Genomic DNA, 14,110 nt, shown 5'->3' on the forward strand with positions numbered 1-14,110 from the left:
GAGAAAATAATCTATGAGAATAAAACTGTAGGGAACACAGAAACTAACTGAAAAAGCTTCTACAATTATAAGAGCTTCTCTAAATATGTGAAGAGAAACAGATTAGAAAAAGACAAATGTAGGTCTCTTATGGTCAGAAGCCGGGAAAATTATAATGTGGAAAATAGAAATGGTCGAATAATTGAACATATACTTTGGTTTTGTCTTCACAAAAGAGAGCACAAATAACCACCCAGTGATGTTAGGGAAGCAAGGATCTAATGAGACGGCAGAATGATAAGAAATCAGTATTTGTAAGAAAATTGTGCTGGTGAAATTAATGGGGTTAAAGGTTTACAGATTGCTACAGCATGAAAATCTACTTCCCAGAATACTGAAGGAAGTTGTCCTGGAAATATTGAATACACTGGTGGTCATCTTACAAAATTCCATCGAGTCTGAAGTAGTTCCTACATACTGGAGGGTAGCAAATGTAGACCCACTATTGGAAAAGGAAGATAGAAAAAAAGTGCTATTGGAAAGGATGGGATGCAAAAAGGGATTGAAGTGTCCTTATACAACAATAAATGAAAGTAGACAGGCAGATACAGCAAACATTTAGAAAGGCAAATCGTTTATTGACCTTCATTGCAACAGGATTTGAATTCAGAGGTTATACAGGCCCTTGGGTATGATCACAGCTGAAGTACTGCATGTCATTTTGTTTTCCCTACATAAGAAAGCATATACTTGCCATAAAGGGAATGTAGCAAAGATTCATGAGGGCTGATACCAGGGTTAGCAAGACTGTCCTCTGAGCAGAGATTGGTGCAAATGACCCTGTATTCAGTTGAGTTCCGAAGAATGACAGGAAATGTGATTGAAATGTATAAACATCTAACAGGGCTGGACATTCTAAATGCAAAGAGGATGTTTTCCTTGGTCAGGAAATCTCAGTTGGAGTTCAGGATATTGGGTAGACCATTTTGCATGAAGATGAGCAAAAATATCTTCATTCAAAGGCAAGCTGACCAGTGGAATTCTCTACCACAGAAGGCTGTGGAGGCCTAGTCACTGCATATTGAAGGAATACATAAAGTTTTAGATTTAAAGGGCATCAAGGGATATTGGAAGAAAGTGGGATTACAGCATTGAGATAGACAGATCAGCCATGATAATATTGAGTGTCAGAACAGGCTTGAAGGGCTGAATGGCCTACTCATGCTCCCAGTTTCTATGTTTCTATCCTTTATAAGAACTCTATTACCAGTAATATGCACAAAACTCCAGTACCTACAACTTCCCTCACTAATTTTCTCACTCATCAAGCCCCTAAGAATTGCTTCTTAATCTTTCCATCCTCCACGATTCACTCTGTGTAAGCTGTTCCACATAGTTTCTTTCTACACCTCGAAACATGAGCTTAAAAATTACTGAAGCAGACAAAAAGGACAATACCTTTTAATCTAGACTGTCAAAGTATTCTCAAGTAAATCATGTTCTGTACTAGATCATTAAAGTGGAGTAACCATCGTAGCAGAACAAAACAATCCTTTTTTTCCCACTTTCTGGTCAGACACCATTAACACTTCCCAATGAAGCATTCACTATTCCCTGCTGCTTAAACCTGACAAAAGTTTAATATTTTTCAATCTATTGACAGGATATCATTAACCCCCCACACGCGGAATTGCAGGAAGGTACTAATCCTAACATGGTGAGCCATTTCTCTGTGACAAATTCAATAATCTTGCCCTTGCAATAAAATGGGGTGTTCAAAGTAGAAAGCTTAAACATTAGTCCAATGTTTATGACTCTTTCACTTCACCCCAGTGAAAATATTATGGGGCATTGTTGGCATAAATACTTAATCGAGAGTAATGAAAAACAGACACTCAATGATGGAATAATACCTTTAAGCCCTTTATCATATCAGTAGATAAAAAAAATTAACCCATAGTTGAAGCAATAGCTAGGACTTTGATGATCCTTCCCACCTACAGTTACATTTATGATTATTACAATCACTCAGTTCCAACAGAGGTATTAATTTCCATATCATTCTTTCTGAATGATTAGAAAGGAATTAGCATTCTCCCTACAAGTTTTAAAGGGCCTTGATGCAGAGAGTTTTTGCTGTCTCAAAGTTTAGTCTCTGGCTAAACTGACTTGTGTCTTGAAATCACCCTCCATCCACTGATCACGCACTAACTCCCAAACACCATGGAAAGCATTTGAGACTTACATGACGGAAATGGTAGGCCATTGGTTTAAAATCACCAAGGCCTGATCCTGACAATTTGTGTGTTAAAATCCTCAGAAATTCATCACGGTGTGAAACAAAATCTACAATATCAGTGATTTGCTGACATGGCGCATCCACCTGTCCAAAAGAACTGGATTCATGAGAGACATATTGGTGGTTTTGTTGGTCACTCAACAAATTTATAATCTGATTCATAACACTGTAGACATGGGCCTTTTGGGATGGTGCTGTTTATGAGCACCTAGCTACCAGTCATAGAGTCATAAAGCACAGAAACAAATCTTTTGGTTCAACTCATCGACAGTGATCGGACATCCCAATCAGACCTCGTCCTGTTTTGCCAGCATTTGGCCCATATCCCTCTAAACCCTTCCTATTCATACACCCAAATAGATGCCTCATTGAAAATCATAGCAGATTTCTTGTGACATATTAGGGACAGACTGTTACATGGACAGATAATAATAAGTTCTTCAAACATTAGAAAATATATACAGTAGAACATCTGATTATAACCCAAGTGAGAAGAATCACATAACTAATTAGTATAAGTCCCTCAATATGTGCACAAGTGTGGCAGGTGAGAAGGAATCAGTAGGACCCAAAACGACTAAATGCTCAACTCCTTAATTTTACAGCGAGAGTTAAACCAAAAGAAAGGGTTTGGTGCTCTTGAAATTATGTTTCAAATCATTGAAAAGGATTCGGTTGCAGAATTTGCCTTTTATGTATTTTCAAATTCAAGCAATGTTCAGAGTATTTGCTCATTCTCTTTGATGCTATATTATGAATGCCAGAAATGGCCACTGATAATATTCTTGTGCTATGAGAATCCTGAGCCTTTTTTCATACATTTTGGAAAGGGTCAACCAAGGGAATTCAATGGAAATCTTGTAAACAATCGAAGTGACAGCTTGGAAAGCAGACAAAATGACATACATATTCATCTGATGAAGAGTCATCTAGACTCAAAACGTTAGCTTGCTCTCTCGCTATGGATGCTGTCTGACCCGCTGTGATCTCCAGCATTTGTTGTTTTCAGTACAGATTCCAGCCTCTGCATTAATTTGCTCATACATATTTATCTTGTATGCTGCCATTAGTTGCTAATTTGCAAATAAATTTATCCCATGCAATTGGCGTTAATCTATATTGCAAAACAGCTATTCAACCAACTGAGCTAACCAATGTCCCAATATTAGGACAGACTATCTGCAAACTCTCTGCTATATTTAAAATAAGTACAGTAATGCCTTCGCCAAAACAAACAAGTTACCTACAAATGCATTAACATATTTGAATGCTCACATGCCACAGACTGACCACAACATAATTACCAATAGGCAGTGACTCTTTACAAAGTGAAAGAAACAGTGCTTTCTTGTGTTTAAAAAAAAACACTCCTAGATTATTTCACGGATGCATTGAGAGGAATTTAATTATTTTTGTGATGGCATGAAAACTGCCCCTTCACAAGTGTCTCCATTTGTACTGATATCAATCTTGACATCTGTGTCTGGCAGTCAATCTACAACCAAGTGTTGAGAACAATGATTGCTTCCATTGAAAGCTGTACACTGCTCCAGTAAATGAAAGCATTATGAGCCAAGTTGTTTCTGAAGTGTAAATATAAAATGAAAATCAATATCAGTTTTGCTGTTACCTTTTCCCCTAAATCACACCAATTTTGCACAGGATTGACTATCGCAAAATAATCTGACGCAGTCTTTTGTTCCTATAATGTTGTCAAACGTCTGCAATGCACAGATCTAATCTATGGCACAAACAAGAAAGTGTAAAAGTAAAACAGCAAGAAATCAAGTGAATGGGATTAAGCACTACATTCGGAAGGCAGGAGAAAAGGAAAGAGGAATAAAGTATTGGAAGGCTGCAAGAGTGCTTCATGGTCTGATGTATCCAAGCATGAAACCTTACCCCAGAACAGAGAACTGCAAAGTAATTCCCCCACTCATGCCGACCTATCTATCTTTTGCTTTCGACATTGTTCTACAAGTGAGAAAGTAGCAGCATACAGAAGGGCTAGAAGCAGTAAACATCTAAAGAGACTTATTACAGCCTGCAGGAACATAGATTACTAAAATGTCTTGGACTAATACAAAAAATGATATAAAAGGCCAACAGAATGTTGGTCTTGGAAGGAGTGCAGTGTAGCTTTACCAAACATCAAAACTGGACTTCAGGGCTAAAGTTACAGAAACCAGTGTTGAATTCCTGGGAATTTAAAAGATTATGGGGTGATTTCAATGAAGTTATTAAGATATCAGGTTATAAAATGAATGGTAAGGGTAAATTTCTGTTGGTTGAGGAATTTGGATTAGGCAATATGGCCTAAAGATTACAGCCAGACATATTTCAGAATATTAGGAAAAAGCTTCTATCTGCAACAAAACAGTTGTAGCAGTGTGAAAATCTCTTCCAGAAGTGGTAGTTGATGCTGAGACAATTGCTTTTCTTAAACTAGAGATTATTTTTATTAACCAATGATATTCAGGCATATGGGCGCTACAGGATTCCATTCACAAAGCCATCAAGACCCCATTGAAATGGCAATTCAGAATTAAGGGGCTAAGGAACCTGTACCCATTTTGAATTCTGAATAGGTTTTAAAACCATTGCTGGAACTGCACAAACTATTTTAACCTTATCTGCCCAACAGATGGATTGCTAAAAACAGGCAGGATAGCATCTGCCAGTAACTCGCACTGATTCTGTCATCTTCAATTTGAAACTAGTCTTCTGAGCAGGCAGCAGAGGCACACACTTTTGGGATCTGTTGTAAGCAATGCCTGCAGCTGGCACCTGGTTCCATTAACTAAGAGATATTGTTACACTCACTTCTCATTATCCAAGGGGGATGGGAGCATAGATTTCCTGTGGTTAACAAAAAAAAAGGAGATAACCTACGTTCCTCTCCTGTGTACTGTGAAGGATTGTAATTGATTAACCAAGGCAGGCCAGTTAAGACAATGGGGAAAACGAGAGTTCAAGTCTGGGGTCAACTTCATGAGTACTCAGACCAGCGGCTAGCGAGTCAGTGGATAATGAGGATTGAGTATATTTCTTATAACATAGCCAGTAGGTCTATAGGACATGAGTTCAGATGCTAGAACTAACAAACAACAAATCAGAACCGTCTGGATCGTCCCAGATACAGTCATTTATATAGCAATGGGTGGAACTATTCCAAAGCTATAGAGTTAACTCGTTCAAGCCAGCTGCCTTGTACAACAGAGTCTTATCATTAAATGTACTAATCTGAAGCTTTAATTCATCTGTAAGGCTAGCTTGGGTATGGAAACGGCTTTGGACTTTCCTTTAAATGAATACAGGAAGAAGAGGATCACAGTCCAGACAAAAAGGTTAAGATTTCTGAAGTTTTTTCTGAAGAAGGGTCTAGACCCGAAATGTCAGCTTTCCTGCTCCACTGATGCTGCTTGGCCTGCTGTGTTCATCCAGCTCTACACCTTGTTACCTAAGATTTCTAAATTCCTTTTTGAGAATGAATAACAGGTGCAATGGTCCTCACAGGTTCAGAAGCAAAGTTAAAAGTTTCAAGTTTCATTGTTCTGGACTGTCCCCATGTCCTGCAAAACCATGCCAAGCACCCCCTCACTGGACTTTTCTAATTCTGCTCGTGAAATTCTCTTTTGTACCAGAAACTAGCAACTTTCTAGTACCTAGACTCCTATTCCCATTATGCCTGGGGCTAGCTGCCACTCCCTATCCATTTTCCAGATAATTATGGGCATGTAAATGTAGTCCACCTGTGAAAGTCATCCAGAGTGGACACAGTTGAGGGTGAGTTTTAATTTACAGGTGGAGTGGTGGGGTAGGGAGGGGTCAGATTCTGAAACTAAGTTTTGAGGAGCAAGATGAGAGTCTCACTAGTGAATAGGTGGAGGTCCTTTTGCATGCATTTGCAAGTATCTAACCTTGCCTCACGAGCTCTTATGGTGCGGTGGTAATGTCCTTACCTTTGAGGTAGGAGACAGGTTCAAGTCACATATCCAGAGGTATGTAACACCATCTATTGAACAAGTCTCATCTTGCCTCATTGAAATACTGCTTTCTATTCTCCCAGTAGCTGGATAGGAACTAGCTGACGACAATTCCCAAATTGAAAGTCAGAGTAGGTACCATGTGGCTCCAGCTTGCTGCTTCCTGTTCCTGGTTTCCATTCTGGATAGCAGTCCCAAAAAGCTCAGCTTATGCTCCATGGGTAGCGACTGCCACAAACCTCACCTGCGAACATTGGCATTGAACACATGCCAGCCTCAGCACATCACAAGGGCACATCATTGATCCACTTACAGAACAGTTCTCCACCTCAGTCCTGCAATTTGAAGCGCACTCAGTGCTGCTAGGATACTTTACACACAGGGACAGGTACCCATTCATGGAGTGGACCATGGTGCACTTCAAGGCTCCTCACTTGCTCTTTTAGTATCCTCTCAGTCTGCACATTTAGATGTTCACAGCATCTCTGCCTTGCCCTTTTGCGCGTTGTCATCTCACTTCAAATGTAAATGCTTCCAGTACTTCTGTCCTGCCTTGCTGTTTAGCATGGACTCAAAGCCAGGCTTTTCACAGTTGTCAGCAATCATCAGTGAAGGGGATAGATATGTTGCTAACCTATGTCAATATTACATCTACACCATGTGCCCGCATTGTGCATAGCAAAACATTGCATGTGCCTGTGTCTTTGAGAACTCCATTAGTTCTGCTTCATTTCATGGGCTGGATGGCTTACAAGAATGGTTATACCTTCTGCAAACATGGCTGCTGACTCCATTACAAAACACCCATTTGAGGTAGAGTATAGATGCAATGCAGCCCATTCTTTGGACAGGACCATTGTGGAGCAGACAATAGACTTAATGACATTGAAGTTCCAATGTTTGAATTGGTCTATGAGCCTTGAAGTACACTGCGAACAGAGTGTGCCACATAAATAATCTGAGGATGTTGTGCTCTGCACAATTGGAGCAGACAGAGATGGAATGTGATGGTCCCTGAAGAGCTGGAAGACGGGCAGCAATCTTCCAAGGAAAAAGGTAAGGACATTTAGCAGGAGGAATATTGCCTTCACCATCATTGCGCAGACCGGCATTAGGAGCGACAAGCCAGACAATATTTAATTGATAATTGAAATAAAACAAAGAACTGTGGATGCTGGAGATCTGAAACGAACACAAACAGAATTTGTTGGAGAAACTGGCAGCATCTATAAAGAAAAAACAGGGTTAACCTTTTGAGTCCTGTGACCCTTCTTCAAAACCCTAATGCTATCACACTATCCCAGTGCCTGTTTAGTGAGTTTCCAGAGACCCATTATCATTCATCTTGTGAATGGAATACTATCTTCTCATCCTGTATGGTCTTTGTGTTTATTATTTTTCTCTTTTCTCTTCTGCAAAGCAGCTTGAATATCTATCAGGTTTCAATTCTTGCATCCAAAATACTTATCTGTGTACTTCTCTCTGTGTATTATCAAAGAAAATTGGATTTTCAGATTTTGAGCACTTACTGTTGTTATTTCGTGGTGGAGAGAATTGTTAGCAATCAAGGATATTACTAGCTTTTCAGAGACAAGAGCAGCCAGCAGTTAGTCAAACAATTGGTCGAGAAAAGTGGTGACAATAGAATCAAGTCCACTGAAACAACACCAGATAAGAGAGGAACCCTGAGACAGGTAGTCAGCAGCACCTAGACAAGAGGGTGAGGGAAGATGGGGGTAAGGTTGGGGGAGGGGGGGAAAATGTCCTTAAACACCTCTGTTGCTGCAGAGCATTCTAAGAAAAAAAGACAAGCCTGACATTGAAGGGAAACTGGTAAGTGATTACTTGGTGGGAAAGTGGAAAAGAAAGGTTTAGGAAGAAGATTATAATCATGGAATTTAAAGATAGCATCAAATTAAAAGTTTAAAAAATGTCAAAGCTTGAGCGATAAGGTAGAGAATTGGCACATTCTTGAAAGCCAACAGAAGATGACCATGAAGAATACAAAGAGGGAGAAAATAAACTTTGAGGGTACATTTTCAAGTAAAACCAAGATCAAGGGGATCAAGATCTTCTTTGAATATTCAAAAAGGAAGAGAAAGGCTAAAGAGAACAATGTGCTCTGAGAGACTATGCCTGGGGAAGTAATAATGGGACCGAGGGAAATGGGAGAGGAATCGAATAAATATTTTGCATCTGTCTTCATGGTAGAACACACTGACAGCATTCTAAAAATATTAAAGGGGAAAAGGGGGAGAGGAAATAGAAACAATAACCATATCTAGAGGAAAATAACTACTTGCGAAACTAATGAGTCAAAGGGCCAATAAATCTCCTGGACCTGATGGATTACATTTCAAGATAATAAAAGGATGCACCTACACACATAGTGGATGCACTGGCAGTAATCTTCCAAAAAATCCTTAGATTCTGGAAAAGTCCCTGAGGATTAAAAAATGACCCATGTAACATCCTTATTCAAAAAGGAAAGGAGACAATAAACAGCTAACAACAGGCCAGTTGGCTTAACATTTGTTATTGGGAAAATTTGAGAGTCTATTGGAGAGAATGCAATTGCTGTGCTTTTAGAAATACATAACATAATCAAGACGAGTCAGCATGGATTCATGACGAGGAAATCATGCTTGATAAACATGTTAGCTTTCCTTAAGGAGTTAACAAGCAGTATGGATAAAGATGAACCAGTAGATACATTTGGACTCTGAAAAATGTGTTCAACAAGTACATGACAGAACAGCATATTAAAATGGATAGAGGATTGATTGCTTAATTGATAGGATACAGAGAATTGGGATAAAAGGTCATTTTCAAGATGGCAGCCTGCAGCTAGTTGAGGGCCACAGCTGGGGCCATAACTATTTGCTATATATAATATGAATAAATTGACATGGATGATGGAAGTGAAATTACAATTGCTAATTGCTGAGGAACGGATTACGTGTGGCAGTTGTAGTAAATCAAAGGGAGAAAATGAGGTAATACAACACCGTAGTAATTTGGCTAATGTTAACCAGCATGTCTCAGGAAGGTTCAGAGTGTATGAACTGAAGAGATAGGCCAGAGACTGCAAAAAGAACAGACGGCAAAGTTAAACACTCTGTATCTGAATGCATGCAACATTCACAATAATATGGGTGATTTTTAACACAGATAGAAATATATATCTTGAACTGATAGCCATCACAGAGTCATAGCTGCAGAGTGACTAAGAGTGGGATCTGAATATCTAAGGTTACTCGATGTCTCAAAATAAAATTAGAAGTTTCATTAAACAAGGATGTCATTTATACAAATAGAGATAAAGTATCTTAAAAACAAGATGTAAAGTCAGTTTGGGTGGAGAAAAGAAATGATAACGGTCATTTGTGGAGTAAGTTTATCGCTTGTGTCAATAGTTACACCATACGACATAGCATACAGGGAGAGATAAATGGGGCGCATGATCATGAATTACATCCACACGTATTTAGACTGAGCAAATCAGATTGACAACAATAGCTGCGAAAATTGGGTCATAGTGGATAGTTAGGGCAATTTCTTAGAGCAGTATATTCAATATATCCTAAAGCCAACCAGGGACAAGGTTGCTCTGGACCTATGAAAGAGCAATATGACAGTATTATTTAATATTCTCATGCTAACGGATATCTAGATTGGAATTTTGAATTCAATTTGAGGGGGAAGAATGAATCTCTCATACTGGTGTTTTATACCAGAATAAACATAATTATGAGAGTATTAAGGCACAATTCACTGAAGAAAACTGAGAAACTAGCTTACAAGGTTAAAAAAAAAGTAATGAATTTGTGGCAAACATTTAAGAAAGTACTTAATAACTTTTAAAGATATATCCCAGTGAGACAGAAAGATTCTAAAAGGATGCATTATCTGTGGCTAATATAGGAATATAAGGATGGTACTGAAGCGAAAGGCACTTTTTAGAAATCAGCTAAGATTGGTGGTATGTCACAAGATTCGATACATTTAAAAACCAGCAAAAACAAACTGAAAAAGAAGAGAATATTACAGAAAGCTAGCTCAAAATGTTGATTTTATATTACAAATTTCTGGAAATATTTAATTAGGAAAACAGTGACTAAAACTCTACAGAGTGAGTCAAGGGATCAGATAATGGAAAGCAAGGGAGTACTGACGGTAGTGAATGATAATCAATTTGTGTGCACTGTACAAAATTAAGAAAATTTCCCAAAGATATTCAAATATGGTGAGGTGAATGAGAGCAAGAATTTTAGTAAGGTGATCAAGTCAGGAGAATGGAGTTGAGAAACATACCAGCCATAATCGAATGGTGGAGCATACTCGATGGGTCAAATAGCCAAACTCATCACTATGGTACTGTGCTGGGAACAGTATTAAACCTAAAAGCTGACGAATCCCCAGGAACAGAAGGCCTGTTAGCTAGAGCCTTAAAAGAAGTGGCCAGGAGATAGTAGATGCATTAAATTTTCAAAGATTTCTTAAATTTGACAAGATTGCCAGTAGATGGGAATATTGCTAATATAAAAACTGTACTCAAGAAACAAAGGAGCCAGAAAAAGCAGGAAGCTATAGGCCAACTGATTTAACATCTATCATTTGAAAATTGCTACAATTAATTATTAAGGAGATTACAGCAAGACACTTAGAAAATCCAAGTTTTTGTATATTCTTGCATGGGATGTGGGATTTCGAAACATTTCTCCAGAACATTAGCCCAGCCTCTGATTGCAGTCCAATGATATTGCCACAATGGGTGAAAGTATTCCGTCTTTAACCATTGGAGTTTTGAAAAGTTAGAGGTGATCTTGTTGAAACATACAAGATCCTGGACACAAAGTGTAGATCTGGAGGAACACAGCAGGCCAGGCAGCATCAGAGAAGCAGGAAAGTTGATATTTTGGGTTGGGACCCTTCTTCAGAAATGGGGGAGGGGGAAAGGGAGCTCAGAAATAAATTGAGAGAGGAGAGGTGGGGATGAGGAAGGTAGGTGGGATGGTGATAGGTGAGTACAGGTAGGGAGTGGTGGGGATTGGTCAGTGAGGTGGGAAGAGCAGATAGGTGGGAGAGAAGATGGACAGGTTGTGTCAGGTCAAGGAGGCGGGGATGAGAGGGAGGGTTGGTCATGGGATGAGGCCGGGGGGTGGGGAGATTTTGAAACTGGTAAGTCTATACTGAGACCATTGGGTTGCAGGCTCCCAAGGTGGAATATGAGGTGCTGCTCCTCCAGTTTCCGGGTGGTGTCATTGTGACACTGGAGGAGGCCCAGGATGGACATGTCACCCAGGGAGGGGAAGGGGGAGTTAGAATGGGTCGCGACTGTAAGGTGTTGTCGTTTGTCGTGAACAGAGCGCAGGTGCTCTACAAAGCAGTCTCTGAGCCTCCGCTTGGTCTCACCAATGTAGAGGAGGCCACATCGGGAGCAGTGGATGCAGTATGCCACATTGACAGACGTGCAGGTGAACATCTGTCTGATGTGAAAGGTTTGTTTGGTGCTATGGATGGAGGTGAGGCGAGAGGTATAGGGGCAGGTGTAACACTTTCTCTGGTTGCAGGGAAAGGTGTTGGGGATAGTGGGGTTAGCAGGGAGTGTGGAGCGGACAAGGGAGTTGTGGAGAGTGCAGTCCTTACGGAACGCAGATAGAGGTGGGGAGAGAAATATATCTTTGGTTGTGGGGTCAGATTGCAGGTGGCGGAAGTGGCAGAGAATGATACGTTGAATCCGGAGGATATTGGGGTGATACGTGAGGACAAGGGGGAATTCAATCTTTGTTTTTGTTGCGGGGAGGGGGGAGGGGGCAGAGATGCTGGAAACGCAAGAGATGCGGTCGAGAGCATTTTCGACCACCAATGGGGGATGTTGTGGTCCTTGAAATAAGAGGACATCTGGGATGTTCGGGAATGGAACGCCCCATCCTGGGAGCAGACACGGCAGAGGCAGAGGAATTGAGAATAGGGGATCACATTCTTGCAGGAAGGTGGGTGAGAGGTGGTGTAGTCGAGGTAGCTGTGGGAGTCGGTGGGCTTGAAATAGATGTCAGTTTCGAGGTGGTCACCAGAGATGGAAACAGAGAAGTGCAGGAAGGAGAGAGAGGTATCAGAGATGGTCCAGGTGAATTTGAGGTTGGGGTGAAAGGTGTTAGTAAAGTTGATGAACTGTTCAAGCTCCTCCTACCTGCACATTAAGATGAGTTATCTCTATCGTATGAATGACATCTTTGTTTAATAGAGCTTCTAATTTTTATTTTGAGACGTTGAATAACCTGAGATATTCAGATCCCACTCTTTGTCATCCTGCATGACTCTGTGATGGCTCTCAGTTCAATAGTTATATGTTTCTATCTGTGCTAAAAATCACCCATATTATTGTTCCTACCTGTACCTCCTCTTCCTTCTACCTGCACTCACCTATCACCATCCCACCTACCTTCCCCAGCCCAACCCCTTCCCCCTCCCCATTTCTGAAGAAGGGTCCCGACCCAAAACGGCAACTTTCCTGCTTCTCTGATGCTGCCTGGCCTGCTGTGTTCCTCCAGCTCCACACTGTGTTATTTCTGACTCCAGCATCTGCAGTTCTTACTATTTCCAAGATCCTGGACAGACTGGATTTTTATACACAATACTCTGGGTTTGGAATTGTGGGCAAGTTCTTCAAAAGAAGTTAATGAAGTGCACAATTTTTAACTTTGCACGCTCTGGAAAATTCAACAAAATAGAATGCATCTTTGCTTTCTAAATCTTACAGTTGATCTGGTCAAAGATCTGTAACTAAACAATTTCTATCCACAATATGATTGTACAACATTTTAGCTGGTTAAGAGGTGTTTCCTCTTTGGAGAGGGCTAGAACTCGGGGACACATTTTAAGGAGAAAAGGTCTCCCTTTTAAGATAGGGATAGGGAGCATTGTTTTTCTTCCTCCTGAGACAGTTGTCTGTCTGTGGGGTATTCTTCCCCAATATGTAGCAGAGTCTGGGTCATTTAATTGATTCAAGGCAGCGCTAAACAAATTACGGTAGACAGGGGAGTTAAGAACTGTGATGGACAAAGAAAAAACTATAGTTGGGTTCACAACCAGATCATTCTTATTGAATTGGAGAGCAGGCTTGAAGGTGGAACAACCAAATTCTACTCCTAAGAACTATGTTGCTATGCTGCTAACACCATAAAAAGCATTAATGAAAATGTTTTACCAATGCTGCAAAAGAAAACACTGAAACAATCATTTTTATTTGCATGTAAGCAACACCTCTTAATCAACTAAAATGTTGTACAATCATATTGTGGATAGAAATTGTTTAGTTACAGATCTTTGACCAGATCAACTGTAAGATTTAGAAAGCAAAGATGCATTCTATTTTGTTGAATTTTCCAGAGGGTGTAAAGTTAAAAATTGTGCACTTCATTAACTTCTTTTGAAGAACTTGCCCACAATTCCAAACCCAGAGTATTGTGTATAAAAATCCAAAAACTGTGATATGCTACTCAGTCAGGCTGAACAAAATAATCCTGTTCAGTCTGAACTGATCTATGGACACATCAACAAGACGATTTCCTGCTATTTCCATAACAATGTCCATCTCAGCAATGATTCACCCACATTGGTGTTGAAACTTTTCAACCACATCTTTATTATCATTCATCTCTGTATCTTTAGTTTACTGATATTATCTGTCAGAAAATTTTGCTGACAAAGTATTTCAATTGATGACATTTTTTACAATGGAATACAAGTGATGACATTTTCATCATGGAATGCACGGAGCTTTGTGAGTTAACTCTTTACACATTAATTATTAGATAAATCAACATTTTAAAATGCTATTGAT

Source organism: Rhincodon typus, chromosome 11 (genome assembly GCF_021869965.1).
Source record: "Rhincodon typus isolate 14 chromosome 11, sRhiTyp1.1, whole genome shotgun sequence".
Classification (NCBI taxonomy): domain Eukaryota; kingdom Metazoa; phylum Chordata; class Chondrichthyes; order Orectolobiformes; family Rhincodontidae; genus Rhincodon; species Rhincodon typus.